This window comes from Pieris napi, chromosome 24 (assembly GCF_905475465.1).
Source record: "Pieris napi chromosome 24, ilPieNapi1.2, whole genome shotgun sequence".
Taxonomy (NCBI): Eukaryota; Metazoa; Arthropoda; class Insecta; order Lepidoptera; family Pieridae; genus Pieris; species Pieris napi.
In genome coordinates, this window is record NC_062257.1 from 3301786 (window position 1) to 3319022 (window position 17237).

Here is a 17237-nt window from a genome sequence, read left to right on the forward strand (position 1 = left end):
TCAAACATATATTAAAATTTTTGAAAAGATTTTTATCTTGTTACGCCAATGAAGTATAACTTCTAACGCGTGTACATAAGTACACACACGTTTTTTTTGTAACAGGTAACGGGCAGAAGCCTGTAGAGAACATACTATATAGATCATATATATATATATATATATATATATATACATTTTTCAGAGACAGTATTAAGCTCGCAACGCCTTTGTTAAGGGGGCCTGGTGCTACAAATCGTTCTGGCCCTAGGTACTGATTCTTTTGATGGACTATCAGTAAAAATCGTCACGTTGTACTCAGTTTAATTTTAATAAACGTCGAGATTTTCAGCGTACTCAACTACACGTTGTTTATGTCCAACTAATGGCCATAGGCCTCCTCTCTTAGGCGAGAGGGAATGGTCTGTAGTCCCCACGCTAGCCCAATGCGTATTGGAGACTTCACATTCATCCATAGAACATAATATCTCTTGGGCAGGGGCCCTCTTGGGTCGGGGGCCCGTGGCATTTTGCCAGCACTGCCACTCTATTGTTACGCCACTGAATGCTCCAAAATGAGAAAACTTAAAAAAAAAAAAAATTATATTCAGTCACGTAGACCAGAGACTAGAGTAGCATTAGAATCTCGGTTGTACGCCAATCAATATTTCATTCTAAACAGTCTTCGACGAAGAAAACATCGTGGCGTGTCTTAGACTTCGGGATTGGTCAGTCACAGAAGGCTGACTTCCCTATTTATTATTTTATGGTATAATAAGATTCTATTATAAGTTAATTATTCGAGTTAAATAAATAAATATATGTATATATCGACGTAGGAAAGCATATTTGCTGTAAGTAGACATATTGCAATTGTTCACCAGAGCCAAAAAACTTAGTTAATTTCGGTAAAAAAATTAATAGTGTCGAACCTATCCATGATATTGCTACCATTTTTGAAACATATATTTATTTAACTGCCAGTCTTTTAAATCACCTTTAAAAAACCTTTAAAACGCTGTAACTAAGGAATAAAAATGTACGCGCGGAAATATTATCAATTTACAGGCGGTAAATATGCTGTATGCAGTAAACATTTACATACATATGTATTTGGGTACTTTCAATTGCAATTCAAGATGTAGGTAAGATTAGTTTATAATTATGATTAGATCTAGAAATGCAGTGGGTCATTTGGTAATGTAATGTTTGGTTGAAATAAAATGTCGTAAATGGTAAAAAATAACTAAAACTGTAGGTTCCCTAAACTTGCTGTAAGTAAAGGAATGTAAAAATCACACGCCGCAAAAATGCTGTAAGTAGCGTTAAGTTTTTAAATGGGAAGAAGTAAGTATTTGTAAAGAAAAAAATGCAGTTTTTCTTTTGCTGTAAGTACAAATTGTCTATAATGACTGGATTTTGGTCTACATACAGCATTTTAATCTTGCTAAAAAAAATATAAGTACGGGCGTTTTCAACGGCGTATGTAATTTTTTTTCATCGTAGAGACACAGGACCCGGGACATTCGATGCGGTTTTTTTTCTGATTCTAATGGCAGTAAAAAGTCACTTTAGGTATTTTGTCTACTTACAGCAAATATGCTTTCCTACGTCGATATATTTATGTAATCTGTTTGGATTTGTATAAGTATTTTGTTGTATAATATGTATGTTAGCTGTACTACTAATAAATAAATAATATAGAAATAAAAGGATTATTCATTTACCTGTAAAATATAATATTCCCTATCATATAACATTCTGGGAAATGATTGACATGACCTAATTCAGGCTCCCAGGTATCGTAACTAGAACACTGTTTCGATCATCAGAGTATTTTTGAATATAGCTAAAATATTTACACCTTCCTTTGTTTCCTGTGTGTTATTAATAATCACATTTGTATATTTTTTAACACAGACTAATAAAATCACTAAGAAACCATACTTATAACGATTTAGCAACTATATGTATAGCACCTGTAATCTTGTAAAAAAATTAAATAACTCTCTCCATAGTAGCTTATCATTTATAAAAATCAAACACCACTACACGTAATACTCGTCGAGCGAGTTTGCTTATCTTACCGAAGCCGCGTACAAATTGTTTGAAGAAGTCTACAAGGTGTGCAATTATTAAATCAATTACCATCTAAAATTCGCAATATTAGCGCGTTTAACCAATTCAAAAGGCCATTAAAGAAACATATCAGAATGAACCTAGTAGAGTAAAATTGGTATGGCTGATGGCGACGTGTCATTTAATATTAAGTTTCTCATCTAAATAAAATACTTTCTCTTTTGTAATGTGAAATAAAGTTCTTTAAACATTATTATTCAAGAAATGATTATTTGCGTGAAACATTAAAATTAATATTAATTTGATAATGTATGATATGTATGATACAAATAATATAAGAATTGACTAATTGATATGACTCATAATGTAAAATGTAAAATTCCTTTTAAGACAAAATTGTACCACCAAAACATTTTTGTATCATATTCTTGCAAAAAATTATTATTGTTATTAAAATATATGAATAAATTACACACAATAAATCCTATACATTGTATTTGACAAGCGAGTTGTGAAACCATGAGGGTCATATTCCCGCCATAATTTTTTTTTTTTTTCGCCCATAGGGAAGGCTAAGTATATTCGACCATACCGCCAAATATTGTCTATTCCGTCTAATATATTATTGTGCCATCAAAGATATTAATGTATAGTTTCTAGTGACATTCATGTGACAGCTTCCGCTTATAACTGTCTGTTTTGTGTTCTCTAATAATATAAGTACACGTAATAACGATTTATTCTGTGGAATATATTTCGAGAATTTTTTGACTGTTTTTGGAATGTAACCCATACAGATAATAATCATTTTTATTTATAAATGATTTATGTAAAAGAAACAGGAGATTGTGATTTTCAATGAAGAATTTGCGCCACTCAACTCTGAGATCGTGAGTTCTAATTCCGCTTGAAAAATAACAGATTATTAAAATTATCTCCTACGTCGCAAAACATCGTGAAAACCGGCATATTTCAGACCTGTATGTCAGACACAAGACGACATTTAAAAAAAAAAAAAAAGGGTGCGTGTACTTATGTACGCGCGTAAGAAGTTATACTTCTTTGGCATTATTAAAAATAGTTTTTGATTGCATGCTAATAATTAATTACAATTAAATAATCAAAGACTGGAAAAGGAGTCATTATAGTCAATAAAGTTCAGTTTACATAAATAAATAAATATTTATTATTATTCTCTTACATTAAGTGTAACATAAATTCTATTATTATTCGAATGCTGTTTTTAAATTATGTCCAATGCCGTAGCATCTTCCGTGGGCAACTTCATTCTGTTAATTTTGTGTCACGGTGCGCGCGCATCGTAAAATTTCACTCTCATAAATGTTTCATAACGCGCCTAAAGAAGTATAACTTCAAAAATCAAACTGCTTAATTCAATGGGCAAATACTAAAAATAATACGTCTAGTGAAACAAAGAGCATCCCACTCAATATCTATTTGCCATCAAACAATAGGTGGAGTAAACTCTAATATAGCCAAGTGTGATCGATTCTGCCATGGACACTCATGACCAATCACGCCGAAAGCTCTCCAACAGTTAATTACCTGACGAATCTTAGGCCGTGTCAGACAGACTGCGGTTACAAAGTAAATATATACTAATATTATAAGCAAAGTTTCTGAGGTTGTATGGTTATCTCTGGATCTATTAAACCGATTTTATTTTACCAATAGAACGTTATTTGTGTATGAGTATAACAATCCGAAACATATAAATACTTTTTCGTGGTAGTCGATTTGCAAAAGATATTAATTGAGTCCTAGAGTTGGAGAGCTTGATAATGCCTACAGAAGCCAGCATATGTCTAGCTTTTATATTATACCGACAGACGTTAAACACACAAAAATTTTCATCAAAATCTGTTCAGCCGTTTAGGAGTTTAATAACGAACATATGGACTGATGGTTTATATACAGGGTGGCCAAAAAGTCGTGGATCAAACGCAAATAGGGGATAGATGAGGTCATCAGCGGCAAAAAATTGTATTACGGGAGGTCTCTAAGGTCAACCCCTGCAGAGTTATGATTTATTTTGCGTTTTATAAGAAAATGGCCTTTTTTTTACTAATTCTTATTAAAATTCGATAAAATCTACATCCTGTAACTTTTTCATAATATCCACTAGATTGGTACTGATGAGTTCTTGCTTAACACATACTATTTATAGTTGTTTATTGAGTGTATTGAAGATAATATTAAGTTACACGATATAATTTTTTTTCAAATCAAAACTTTTTGTTTACTTCGGACCCCACTGTGAAAAAAAATTACTCTACCGAAAAGTGACCCTATATTACAAGTTTTGGCGCATTTAATATGGATTCTGAAAAGGTATTACATATGGCCATGAGTCGCTCTAATATCTTTCTAGGACGAAAAAACAACAACGATTCGGACTTATGATAGATTATTTACCTACATGGGACCAGTACTGTGTGAATCGGACTAGATTCAAAAAATTGGACAGATGGCTGGAGGGTTACGTAGGAAGTTGTTGGACGGTGCAGATTAAGTATTATGGTCAGAGTCAGGAATTTATGAGCATATTTTATTGTAAAATATTTTGTTTCATACAAACAACCATTGAGAAATAATTGTTTTAATACAATTATTATTTCACAATCGTTGTTTGTAATTCTTCCTAGAAAGATATTCGAGCGACTCATGGCCACGTGTAATACCTTTTCAGAATCCCTATTAAATGCGCCAAAACTTGTAGTACAGGGACACTTTTCGGTGGAGTAATTTTTTTTCACAGTGGGGTCCGAAGTAAACAAAAATTTATGATTTGAAAAAATGTTATATCGTATCACTTAATATTTTCTTGAATACACTCAATAAACAACTATAAATAGTATGTCTAAGGCAAGAACTCATCAGTACCAATCTAGTGGATATTATGAGAAAGATACAGGATGTAGATATTTTCGAATTTTAAGAAGAATTAGTATAAAAAAGTCAATTTTCATATAAAACCAAAATAAATCATAACTCTGCAGGGGTTGACCTTAGAGACCTCCCGTAGAACAATTTTTTGCCGCTGATGACCTCATCTATCCCCTATTTGCGTTTGATCCACGACTTTTTGGCCACCCTGTATATACCAGCTGTTTATTTGCTGTATAGATAAGTAACCTAGATACCGACTGCACCGCCATCTGGCGGACTGATTAGTGAATCTAAACCATCCAGGGCGCCATCCAAACTTTGACAAAAAATTCTTTCCAATCCGTCCAGCCGTTTAAGACGAGTTCAGTGACACGTACAGTAGAATTATATATACATATAAAGATAAACACAAATCCTCTATCTGTTCGCGATACTTAAAAACGACTGCACGGAATTTATTGAGGTTTTCACCAATATCTAGAATGTTTCATGAGGAATGTTTAGATATATAATCATTCATGGTTTACCGCCGGGTCAGTCCTTTTAACATAAAATGGAATAAATTTAAAAATTACGAATGGAAACCTTAATTACGATATACAACCTCCTTTTTTGAACTCAAATAAAAATATATTTCACCTTATAAGAATAACAAGTGGTATCAATGGGGGCCTCATAGTCTAGCGGTCTTATTAAGTGGCAGCTAGGTGAGGGGTACCGGGTTCGATTCCCGGTTCGAGGGCAAGTTTTAATTTAATTTAAATTTGTTCTCGGCCTTTGGGAGGGTGGTGCGGTACCGGGCGAGTGCCTAAACCGTACATGGAGGACACGGTCGAATTTCTAAAGACAAGCACGAATTATAAAAAATCCTATACTTGACGCTGGCTAATGCACAAATCGTGCCAGAGCCATAAAAAAAAAACAAGTGGTATCAAAATATCAGAAAAATATAATGTAATGTAGAAATTAGATTCGCGCGGTCCCGCGTCACTTTTGCAAAGTTTGATTGTATGTAAATTAAGTTGCTCAATTTTCCGGTATTGGCTAATGTCTAAACTTATAAGAGAATCGAGTATATTTTATAACTTAACTTGTTTGTAAATAAATGTTTAACTGAGTATTAACGTGTGAAATGCTAATGGTTTTTCATGTTATGTGTTCACACCAATCTCTCACCCATCCAAGTATTACCGCCCCTGACGGTGCTTAACTTCGTTGATCGCCACAGTATACACTCAATTAGAAGTTAGAGAACAGAGAGTGTGATTTACTGTGACAATTAACAACTAAAAATAATAGCGTTGGCGGGAAGCGTTCTAATTGGTTGCTGTCTGATATGAAAATTGGCGGGAAGTTTAAATGTTTTTTTTCCTTTATGGCTCAGTTTAAATGTTTTATATTTTGGTACGAATTTTGTCCTGTTTGTACTTATCGTAATTTTTGTATTTGTACATTGTTGGTTCGAAAGGTTATGTCACTTTTTTATTTTGTTTTTTTTTGTGTGACAATTGACGTTTATGTTTTTAATAAGATTAAAATTATTTAAAACTCGTTTCCTATAATTTTAAATGAAGTTAAACTGACAAGTTGTGGAACATCGAGATTATACGCATAGAATTTCATATTCTGCCTCGACGTCCGGTTATGAAACTCAAAATTTCGACTGTTTTAATGAAACTGTGCAGCAATAAAGACTCATTCATTTACACCTTCGCGAATTCCTAATGCCGCCCCTGAATTAATAAAGCACTTATCACGTTATCTACAAACAAATCGGCCCACAGATAACCGATATTCACACAATAACGATAATATCGAATTATCTATGGAATAATACTATTATGAAAGGCAATAACATTATAATTATAAGCTACGTGCTTAGATTTTGTGTTAGTACGTGATGTTCTGTTTTACCAAAATTCAGAATTGCCTGAATACATTCAAATATAACTGTTCTAACGTGTTAATAAGATCTCAAGAATCGTTTTAAATGTCAAAGTGACATTTGCAACCTGTTTCGTTCTATTGTCATGTGTCTTTGTTATAATAATAAATCGTTTATTTTCAAAGAAAGTAATACATTCAGATTGATTAATTATAAACAAAATCCGCACAATCAGACATAAAAATAGTAATGTAAATATCATTTACATTACTAAATGATATTTACATTACTATTCTCAAATTCTCGTGTCACAATATTCGTTCCCATACTCGTCCGAAACGGCTCGACCGATTCTTATGAAATTATTTATGCATATTCAGTAAATCTGAGAATCGGCTATCTTTCATACCCCTAAATGATAAGGGGTGTGCATCCCAATTTTTTTACTTTTTAGAATGTTTTTTTTTATTTTTATGATACAACATACAAAAATATATACAACTAACAAATGTTTCCTAGAAATAATATACATGGCAAAACGATGTTTGCCGGGTCAGCTAGTTATACTAAGTAATAAAATGTTAGTTACTATGAAACTAAACGAAGTAACACACGTTGTTTTATTTTATTTTGTTTGAATCAGGTGTCATCTGTCTTAAGTCGTTTAAAACAATGACTTAAATTAAGTGTAGTGGGTTTGCGACGCTGGAAAGATAAAAAATAATCTGTTTCCTATAAAGAATACACCAATTATGAGGATATTCATATATTCCACCTCAGCAAAGAAGATGTGAGAAAGTATTTGAAGAGGCGGGAAGACTGTTTTTGTATAAGCAGTGATTTGAAATATTAAGTATTATTTGTTGATTTAAATGTTAAATTTTAGTTTTCTTTATATAGTTTTGTCTATTAATGTACTTATTTGTTTTCTGTTTATCTATGTAATCTGTTTTGGCTTTCTGTATTGTCAAAAGTGCTTTGATTTATAATATGTATGTTAGCTGTAAGATTACTTAGAGTTAAATAAATAAGTGTAGTCGACCCATTGGACATTATCGGAAACAAGAGTGTTATACTACAATTTATGAGTGTGGGGAAAACTAAAGGGCTAATTTATTACTAGCAAACCTGACGTTTTACAGTTTATTGTCTTCAAATGTACTAACTAACTAAAATATATATGTAACTTAACTAATGTTAGGTTACATTACTTTCGTAATATTTCTTTTTTCTAATAGGCAAGTGGGTGAACAGTCTGTGCCCCATTCAAACAATACAGATAATAAAAACATCAATAGTTTGTCGTAGTTACGTAGCAGGTGTCGTCAATCTGGCATTTTAACTTCGGCTCGTTTATTTATTGAAAACGGAAAATACTGAATAAAATTTTAAATTCTTGTTAAATGCGCACTAGCTATTTTCTCATAAATGTATTATTCCTAAGTTAACATTTCCTTTTATATTAATGTTTTTAGTTCTTTACAGTAGGTGTGTGACTAAGATTCAGAAAAAAGATTACCGCGGAGCTATCAAAAATCAAAATATGATTTATTCATAGGTAATTTAATTTATGAACGTCACTTTTGATTTATGAACGTCAGTAAAATAAATCCATGCTTTTAAATTTACATTTATTGCCTACTTTTATTAAATGCACTCGTTACAGAACGGTTACGTCTCCTTCTGTCAAAAGAGGCTAACGTTCCGATGAAATGAGGCAGATTAATTTAATACGCTTTAGTTAAGCGATGCAAGTTGATTCGATAATATGTTTAGTGACAATATACATTATTTATTGAAATGCTTCCATCAGAAATAGACAGAGAGTACGAAATTATTGAGAATAATCTGTATAAACACTACATTAAAAACCGTTGATAATATATTGTAAATAATTAATCAAAAATATAAATTAAAAATATTATTGTTGTCTATAATGCGTCGGTCACGTGACACGAAACGGTCACAGACTAGTCGAGGCGTAAATATTAAGCCTTCATCTGTCTAATTCTAATACTGTCTTGAAGTCCAATTTCGCCGGAGATCTGATCAGAATTTATTTGTGTTATTAGATAATTAACACATTCAAATCTTGACTTAAGTTTATACAGGCATGACATATGACATGTGCGCCGCCATCTTGCCAAGCGAAGCGGTTTGGCGGGTTCTTGAAATTATCAATGACAATTTATAATATAGATCTTTGATTCAATAGAACCTGAAATGGTTTTTAAAATCTTATCGAATAGCTTATTGTATTGCACATTTACCTATATTATTTACCCAAACAATGGAAGAGATTGTAATTGAACATTAATTCACATTTGCTAAGAAAAGAATTAAATCGATTAAGAACCATTGTTCACAGTTATATCGTAGGAACCTTCTTTATTGTAAAATACTTCATATCCTTTGTAAGAAAACTCTTTTGTAAAGTACAAAATTCTTTGTGAATAACTACAGGAGAACACGAAACTATAGTGCTTTTATTGTGACTGGCGTCGAACGTATAATTATATTATATAGATAGAACGGATAATTTGGAAATTAATATAGCTTATATTACTCTATGGAGCAGTGTTGGCCTAGTGGCTTCAGCGTGTGACTATCATCACTGAGATCGTAGGTTCGATCCCCGGCTGTGTACCAATGGACTTGCTTTCTATGTGCGTATTTAACATTAAGATTTATTATTACTTCAACCTTATGTTCTGTTTCCGCTGCGTTTCGTATGTATTTTATCATTCAAATTTAATTCTAGTTTCAAGATCTGTCCCATTTTTTTTCTGTATGAAGTTTGACTTATTTGACAGTTACATATATTGTGACTTTACGAATTCTAATACGTAATAATTACAGATTGGTATTTGGACCATAAACTAACAATCAAAACAAAAATCAATGGCGCTACAACCTTTTTAGGTCTGGGCCTCAGATTTCTGAATCTGTTTCATGATCATTTGTCAATCTAATAAGTAGGTGATCTGCCTCCTGTGCCTGACACACACCGTCCACTTTTAAGGCCCATGGCAATTCGGTTTCCTCACGATGTTTTCCTTCACCGTTCAAGCGATTGGTGCACAGTCGGGGATCGAACCTGCGACCTCAGGGATGAGAGTCTCACGCTGAAGCTACTAGGCCCACACTGCGTAAGAAATTATGTAAGAAAAATCAACGAAGTATTTTTTGCTATTTGTTCGTTCTAGTATGTAACTATTAATTATCTTGTAATTACCGATTGATAGCTGTTTCGATTAGATTTCTTCTACTAAGAAAAATACTATTCTACTACAGCTGTCTACAGTATATTAATACAAAATTCGCTTTCAAAAACCTTTTCAACTCATACCTAACTTCAGGATAATACAATATTTAGATTTCTATATATATAAAAGTATAATATACTATATATTATAATATATAGCTGCCCCACGCGAACTTCGTTTCGTCTTTATTTAATTTTTACTTAGCCTACCCTTTAGAAGCTACTACATATAGGTATGAAATATTTATGCTACGCCATAGAGACTGTTTTGTTTACGTAATAAAAACCTAAATAAAACGAAATTGTTAATTTTTTTAAATATTTCTCCAAGAGTTCAAGGTATAAATGAAAATCGCCCGCCTACTTCGATTCGTAATTAAATTACGAAAAGTATGTAAGAAAGTTTATGGTTATTCTGATTTAAACATGTTTTATTCATATTACCTAGTCCGGTCAATATAGACATTTGAAATGGCTTAAAACTTTTTTTGATAAAACTCACCATTTTCGAGAAAAATCAAAAAACCTTAAATTTTGACCTTTGACCCCAAATAACTTTTGCAGCATACATAGGACCGATGGGGATTTTTAAAACTTTATTTGTAATGTTCCAAAATATGGAACATTTTGCTATGCTTCCTGATATAGACTGCTCGCTTTTTTAACAAAAAAACCTAAGTACTAAATAAAACTAATTTAAAATAATAATAATATTCAAAAGGGAACGCTGCCAGGATATTGCCGGAACCTTGCCTAAAGGGACTCCTTTTAATAATATATTTTAGTTATTATATTTTAAGGTTAGCTATTGTTCTTTTATTAATGATATGTAAATGAAACTAAATTCTTCAATTTTTTTATATTTTCCTATTTTTCTCTCCATAAAAACCTTCTAAAAGTTAAAGGAATAAAAAAATACTTGAATTGATCCAGTCGTCTTCGAGTTAGCCGCTTAGTTACATATTCTGCGAGTTTTATTTATAGGAAGCATTTTGTCGGTAACTTTCACGGAATCATAATGATAAAAAATATCAATGGCTTACTGGTTTAATATTATTAACTCTACCTTAAATAATTCGCTAAAATATTGTTTTTAAAGCTAGCAATAAAATTACCTTCCAAAAGACCAATCTCTTAAGAACACGGCAAAGTGACAGAACAATGTTATTGTTACGAAGAGCTTTGATGCACAAGCTTCAGAGTCAAGCTTTTAATTATCAACTACGAAATAGCGCGTTACATAACGTCAGTTAAAACACGAGTAATGTTAAAGTATTAATTTCTGTGTGTGTGTTACACACGCGTTAGAAGTTATACTTCTTTGGCGTAACAAGATAGAAATCTGTTCTAAAAATTTATTCTCCTTTTTTAGAAAAAACGACACTAAAAATAGAAAAAACTAAAATTTTTACTTTAGCTAACTTCAGGGTGTCGGTTTTTTGTGACGGTGTGCGCTGCGCTTCTTTAAGTATAACTTCAAAAACAAACTTGGCTTATCTAAGGGTTTCTTAAATCTGAATGACACTTATGTTATTGGAAATTATTATAAGAATGCTAAAATACAAAGCGGTAAAAAGTTAAAAACTAAAGGGCAACTCAATATTAACTCGTGATTTGACAAATATTCAATTTTTTTTAATTACCTGTATTTGTAATTGTACAATTATCGGTGTAGGTATTGTCATAACGAAAAGTAACAAATAAATATTCACACTATACATACGTTTAATATGTAACACTGTGACATACAAAGTGTAATGCCAATATTATTCAGCGAAAAACATAACGCGGGAAAACAGAATAATTTCAGCGTTGTCACTATTTTATTATTGTAAATTCTGGGGCTTAAGTTTCATTATATCACACTTTGAATTGTGATCGCGTCGGCGTATACGCTATTATTTAATTCTAATAACATTTATTCGTATAATCTAAAATGATTAGCAGTTAACCCGCTAATGGCAAAGCGACAACAGCCTCAACAGAACTAATCTCAAATAAGGCATACGCTCATAGGGCAATTACGCTCCATTGTCTCATAATAAACATCTTTTTGTTCTAAGCGGGACTGACAGCCCCATGTGCAGAAGGTGTTTCAGCGCAGAGGAATCAGTCACCCACGTAGTCCTGGAATGCGAGGCTGTGGCTAACCAACGTACAGAAATCATCGGAGCAGTGAGGTGACTCCGTGAAGCCTGTGAAGTACCCAGGAGACTTCTGTGCTTCTGGAAGGAGCTAGGCTCGCTTTAATCAAAATGGTCGCATTGATTACCACCAATGGCTGTTAAAGGTCGAACAGACGTGCTTCACACATGTCTTAAATAAGAAAATCATTCAATTATAAATCTAAACCATTTGAGATTCCAGTTCACAAATTTCATCACAATTACACGATATTTAAGAGTTTAATTTCACGCACTGTAGAATGTTGGCCTGGTGGCTTCAGAGTGCGTCTCTCATCCCGGAGGTCGTAGGTTCGATCCCCGGCTGTGCACCAATGGACTTTCTTTCTAAGTGCGTGAGGTAACCGTCTTGTCTATTAGATTAACAAATGATCATGAAATAGATACAGAAACCTCCTTTAGGTTTCTGTATCAGAACCGATGTATTTATTTTTAATAATATATCCAAAGGAATATGACGATTTTTTTGTCCCGTTGACCCTTGAAAACCGCCTTAATATAATATATTTATATAAGGCTATAGTATGTTTAAAAGCTTTTTCGATAGCTCCCACTGTGAACAATATGGCCTCATTTAGAAATCTAGAAATTGCTATAAACATTTCTAATGCTTTTAAAAGTTTAATCTCTCTGATATTTTATTTATTTATTTAGAAAAAAATTACGCATCTAATGTATTAATTCAATGTAAAGACTGATTTTTGACATCCAGCTGTTGTAACGCAATCAAAAGGGAGACCAGCTTAAGGTTATCACTAGCAACACTGAGCATAGTATCTTGGAGTGACAGCTTCATCCATTTTAAAACAATTAAAGATTCAAGTTGGCGCCTAGTAACCCCAGAACTGTGCTTTTCTCAACGAATAAGTATCGCAATTCAGCGAGGAAATGCTTTAAAGGTACACTGCCACAGGGAGGAGCTTAACTTTTTAAATTTGTTTTTGTTTTTACACGCTTTATATTAGCTTCACCTTCAATTATTTTCACCTTCGATTTTATTCAAATTTTGCGCACCTGTCAAAGATCGATGACAATGCAAAATCCGAAAAAGAAATTTTAAAAATTTAACTAAAACATACAAAATAAATAATAGTTTAAAAAATAATAATAATAGTAATAGGTAATGAACAAAAAATACTGGTATTATTGTGAAAAAATTCACAGAACATAGTTATTTTGTGTGACTTTAGTTTGTATTAAATATAAATTAGGTTTAATCAAGCATCATCAGTCAAATGCCAAGTCTGACTAATCGAATCTGGCAGTAATACAGATAATAATAATTGTTTAAAGAACACATAAAAATTGAAAATACTTTACTACGCTAAATAAATGTCATTTTAGTGGGGTCTTTTTGTAAAACGTTACGATGCGGGACGGGGATTGAATTACGCCTTATTGTTAATATTATTTTCGACTTTCCAGTACTTTTCACCACATAATGGTAACATTTAGGTATAATGAGTCACTGGGTGGTCACGAAACGTTTTACTATTGGGTACAGAAAAACGTTATGGTACGTTACATGGGGGGGGGGTTTACCCAAAAATTGCGTGAACTCTTAATACTTGCACGCTCCCTGATGAGATTATAAGATTTTAAGGACGTTTGACAGGATATATTTTGAAAATATATTTTGTTTGGATTTTACAAATTTTGACTTGCTTTACGAACAAGCCTCCGATATCAATATCTAAATGCTATTGAAATATAATGATACTGCTTTGAGTTAAATTAATCTCATAATAGTTTAACAGTTTCCCTTGAGGACCTATTACTTCGACAAGATCAGAAGGGCCACGCACGAATATTAATTACAAAAGCATCAAAGACGCGAAATTACTCACTTGAAAATGTTCGGCAAATCCAATTAAATCGGATATTACCTCTTCTTAAACGGGTACCATTGATTAGAGTTTATTTATTTGTACATATAATCACAAATAATAAAATTTCCTACAGTTTAAGTTAGTGTCTATAACAATAATTGTTAATAATTAGTATCGCAATAGAGCGAGGAAATGCTGCCAGCGTTAAAGGGGACTAAACTTTTTAAATTGATTGAAATTATATATTTATTATTATTACAATGTAGGTTAAGAATATTGTTATTATTTGTGTGTAAATAAAAGAACTAATTTTTACACGAAAAGAAAACTATATCAACATCGCAGAAGGCGAGTTATTTTAATCGGTAATTTTTCTCGTAAATAAAAGATTTTTATACGTTTAAGTTGGCGTAACCATTCTTTCATAGTTACCTACCACTTAGCGATTCTGTGCGTGACAGATGTGACAAGACGAAACAAAGGACGAGAAAACTTTTGAAGATAAATATATCTGAGATTTTTTCAGTATTAATGACGTCAGCAAACTGCTATAGCACGTGATTTTTGTTATTAATATTTTTTCTCTATTTATTGAGACGACGCTTTCCTACATTTGAATAGGTTATTGAAGTGAAACTTCTTTATCGGGGTTGGAAAAAAATTTAGTGTAACATTTTTTCGTTACGCGTCACGTTTTTCGGTTACGCGCCATGTTCCTTTTTGAAGTCAAACTTCTTTATCGGCGTTGGAAAAAAATTTACCGTCACATTATTTATTATTTGTTATTTATTATTTATTATTCGACAATTCGACATTTTGACAATTAAATTCATTAAATTCTTAACATATCTTCCTTTTTCCGTCCCTCTAAGTATCGGAAATCTAAACTTTTAGATTTGTATAAATATGAACAACACTTCAAGATTAGTTTGCCACTGAAGTTTCACTTCTGACATGTGTACTTTGTACACACACACTTTTTTTTTTAACTGACCTAATAAAAAGCACACCAATACTTCGATCCTGATCCAACTCCGCATACGGACTCGCCTGTATACTAGCCGCGAATTATATCATATTTCGGCCATACAATGCTCAGAGGCGACGAGAATTTCGAGATAGGGGAGATGCAATCTGAGATCGATATGTTAACGTAAAATTGTAAACACCGTTAGATTGTAATCTATCTCGCGAGATTATAAACTGTCGAAAGATTGTGAACCTCAGCTTACTGCTTACAATTTAACGTATTATTATTCGGTAGATTGTACTACACTAACTTAGTTATCATTCAAACTTCTTTGGTCAATTACAGATTAATTTTACTTTCCAACAATTTCATATAACTACCGAATAATAATACGTTAAATTGTAAGCAGTTCGTTGAGGTTCACAATCTTTCGACAGTTTATAATCTCGCGAGATAGATTACAATCTAACGGTGTTTACAATTTTACAGTGACAGATATAGCTTGTATCGCCACTGGTTTATTGTATTACCTTTATATACCCTTTGCTCAGGATTCCCTGGACAGCGAAAAGGACAAATTTGTCAATTCTACTTTTTTTTTGTCAAGTCAAGACAACTACAATTGTTCATTGGTTTTTTAGTGTGTTACGCGCAATAAAGCACGCAGAACTCCCGATAACTCGGAGAAACTTGTGACGGGTAGAGTGAAAGGCAGAAGACCCCGGGCAGATCCCTTACTTGCTGGACCGACTAAGTAAAAATCCTTACAGGCCTTAGTATTACAACTCTGCATCTTCTACCATGGAGTGTGTTCAGAGGAGTTGTTCGGACCTGCAGCTGAGTTTTATTAACGAACGTCAAGACAGAATATAAAATACCACCCGTATCACCTCAACGTCCGTCGTTCCACAACTGAGCGTTTCTTAAGGCAGGTTGTACCGCGCTCCACCTCTATTCTGCCCACTGAAGTATTTCCGAACCAATTCGACTGAGCGTCCTTCAAGAAAGGAGCGTACAAATTTTTTAAATGCCGGCAACACACTCGCGACCCTTCTGGCAATGTGTGCCCATGGGTGGCGGTATCACTTAACATCAGGTAAGCCTGTCCGTTTTCCTTCTATTACATAAAAAACACAGGTGCTAAGATCAGCCAAAGACGGTGGAATGGAGGAAGATATGCAGCACCAGCGCGACCTACAGTAATGATGAACGACAAAAGAAGATATACCCTTTAAGTTACCATCACGTATTACTTCTTTATAAAACACAGGAACTCACCATTCTTGTGGTTTTCAAATATTACTATAAAGAATATGTTTAAAGTTGTCAAACATTCGTCATTTAAAATATATACAGGCTAACTCCGGATAGAACAGAAGAAAAGAAACAGATGTTACTTGCTTTCCAAATACTTGTAATTTTTGTCAGTCAGTGAATGAAGCTTTATACAAAGAATGCTAAATATATTTAATATTGTAAAACGCTTAAACGATGACTTAATTAACAGTCAATTAATCATCTCGCCTTTAATTTATTCAATAACTCCTAACGACTTCAACTGCCACGGGTTTAAGCACTTGAACAATTTGATTTAAACCCTTGGGTGAAAATGCTGGACGATAAAACGTTTCTTATAAAGTATGTATTTAATGTAATAAAGACCCGAGTCTTTGCTATTTTGGCAGATCTCTGTTTCGTGATTATTTTTGTTAAATGATTAGCCGTCTATACGTCGGCCATTGTAGGTGTAATGTAAACTGTTAAATAAAATTAAAAAAAATGTGGTAACATTATAAGCATGCATTACAATGTGTAAGATTTGGGGACCCTTCTAGGTAGTAATACCTGTGTCAGGGTTTTTTGTTTTTGATTTTTTAACTGTTTTTAACACGCCTGAGTGCATGAGTGAGTGTGTGGGTGTATGTTAGTGAATGAGTGAGTGAGTGAGTGAAATGTGTAACTACAATGGCCTCTGAAGGATCTCCAACACTGCGTATGATGTGTTCAGATTGCGTACGGGTTTAGATTGATTAGATTAGATTTAGATTGAAATGTATGTGTGTAAAAAGAATGAAAGCACCTTGCCCCACTGCGCCTCAAGATTGCGGTGCACATTCAATACTGTATTTTTGACGTA

General features: G+C 33.0%; 1 protein-coding gene across 3 annotated transcripts in view; it reads right to left on the reverse strand.

Moving 5' to 3' along the window:
* Positions 1 to 17237, reverse strand: part of LOC125061829 (diuretic hormone 45) — an 85159-nt gene that overhangs the window by 31275 nt on the left and 36647 nt on the right. The gene's annotated exons all lie outside the window — the stretch shown is intronic.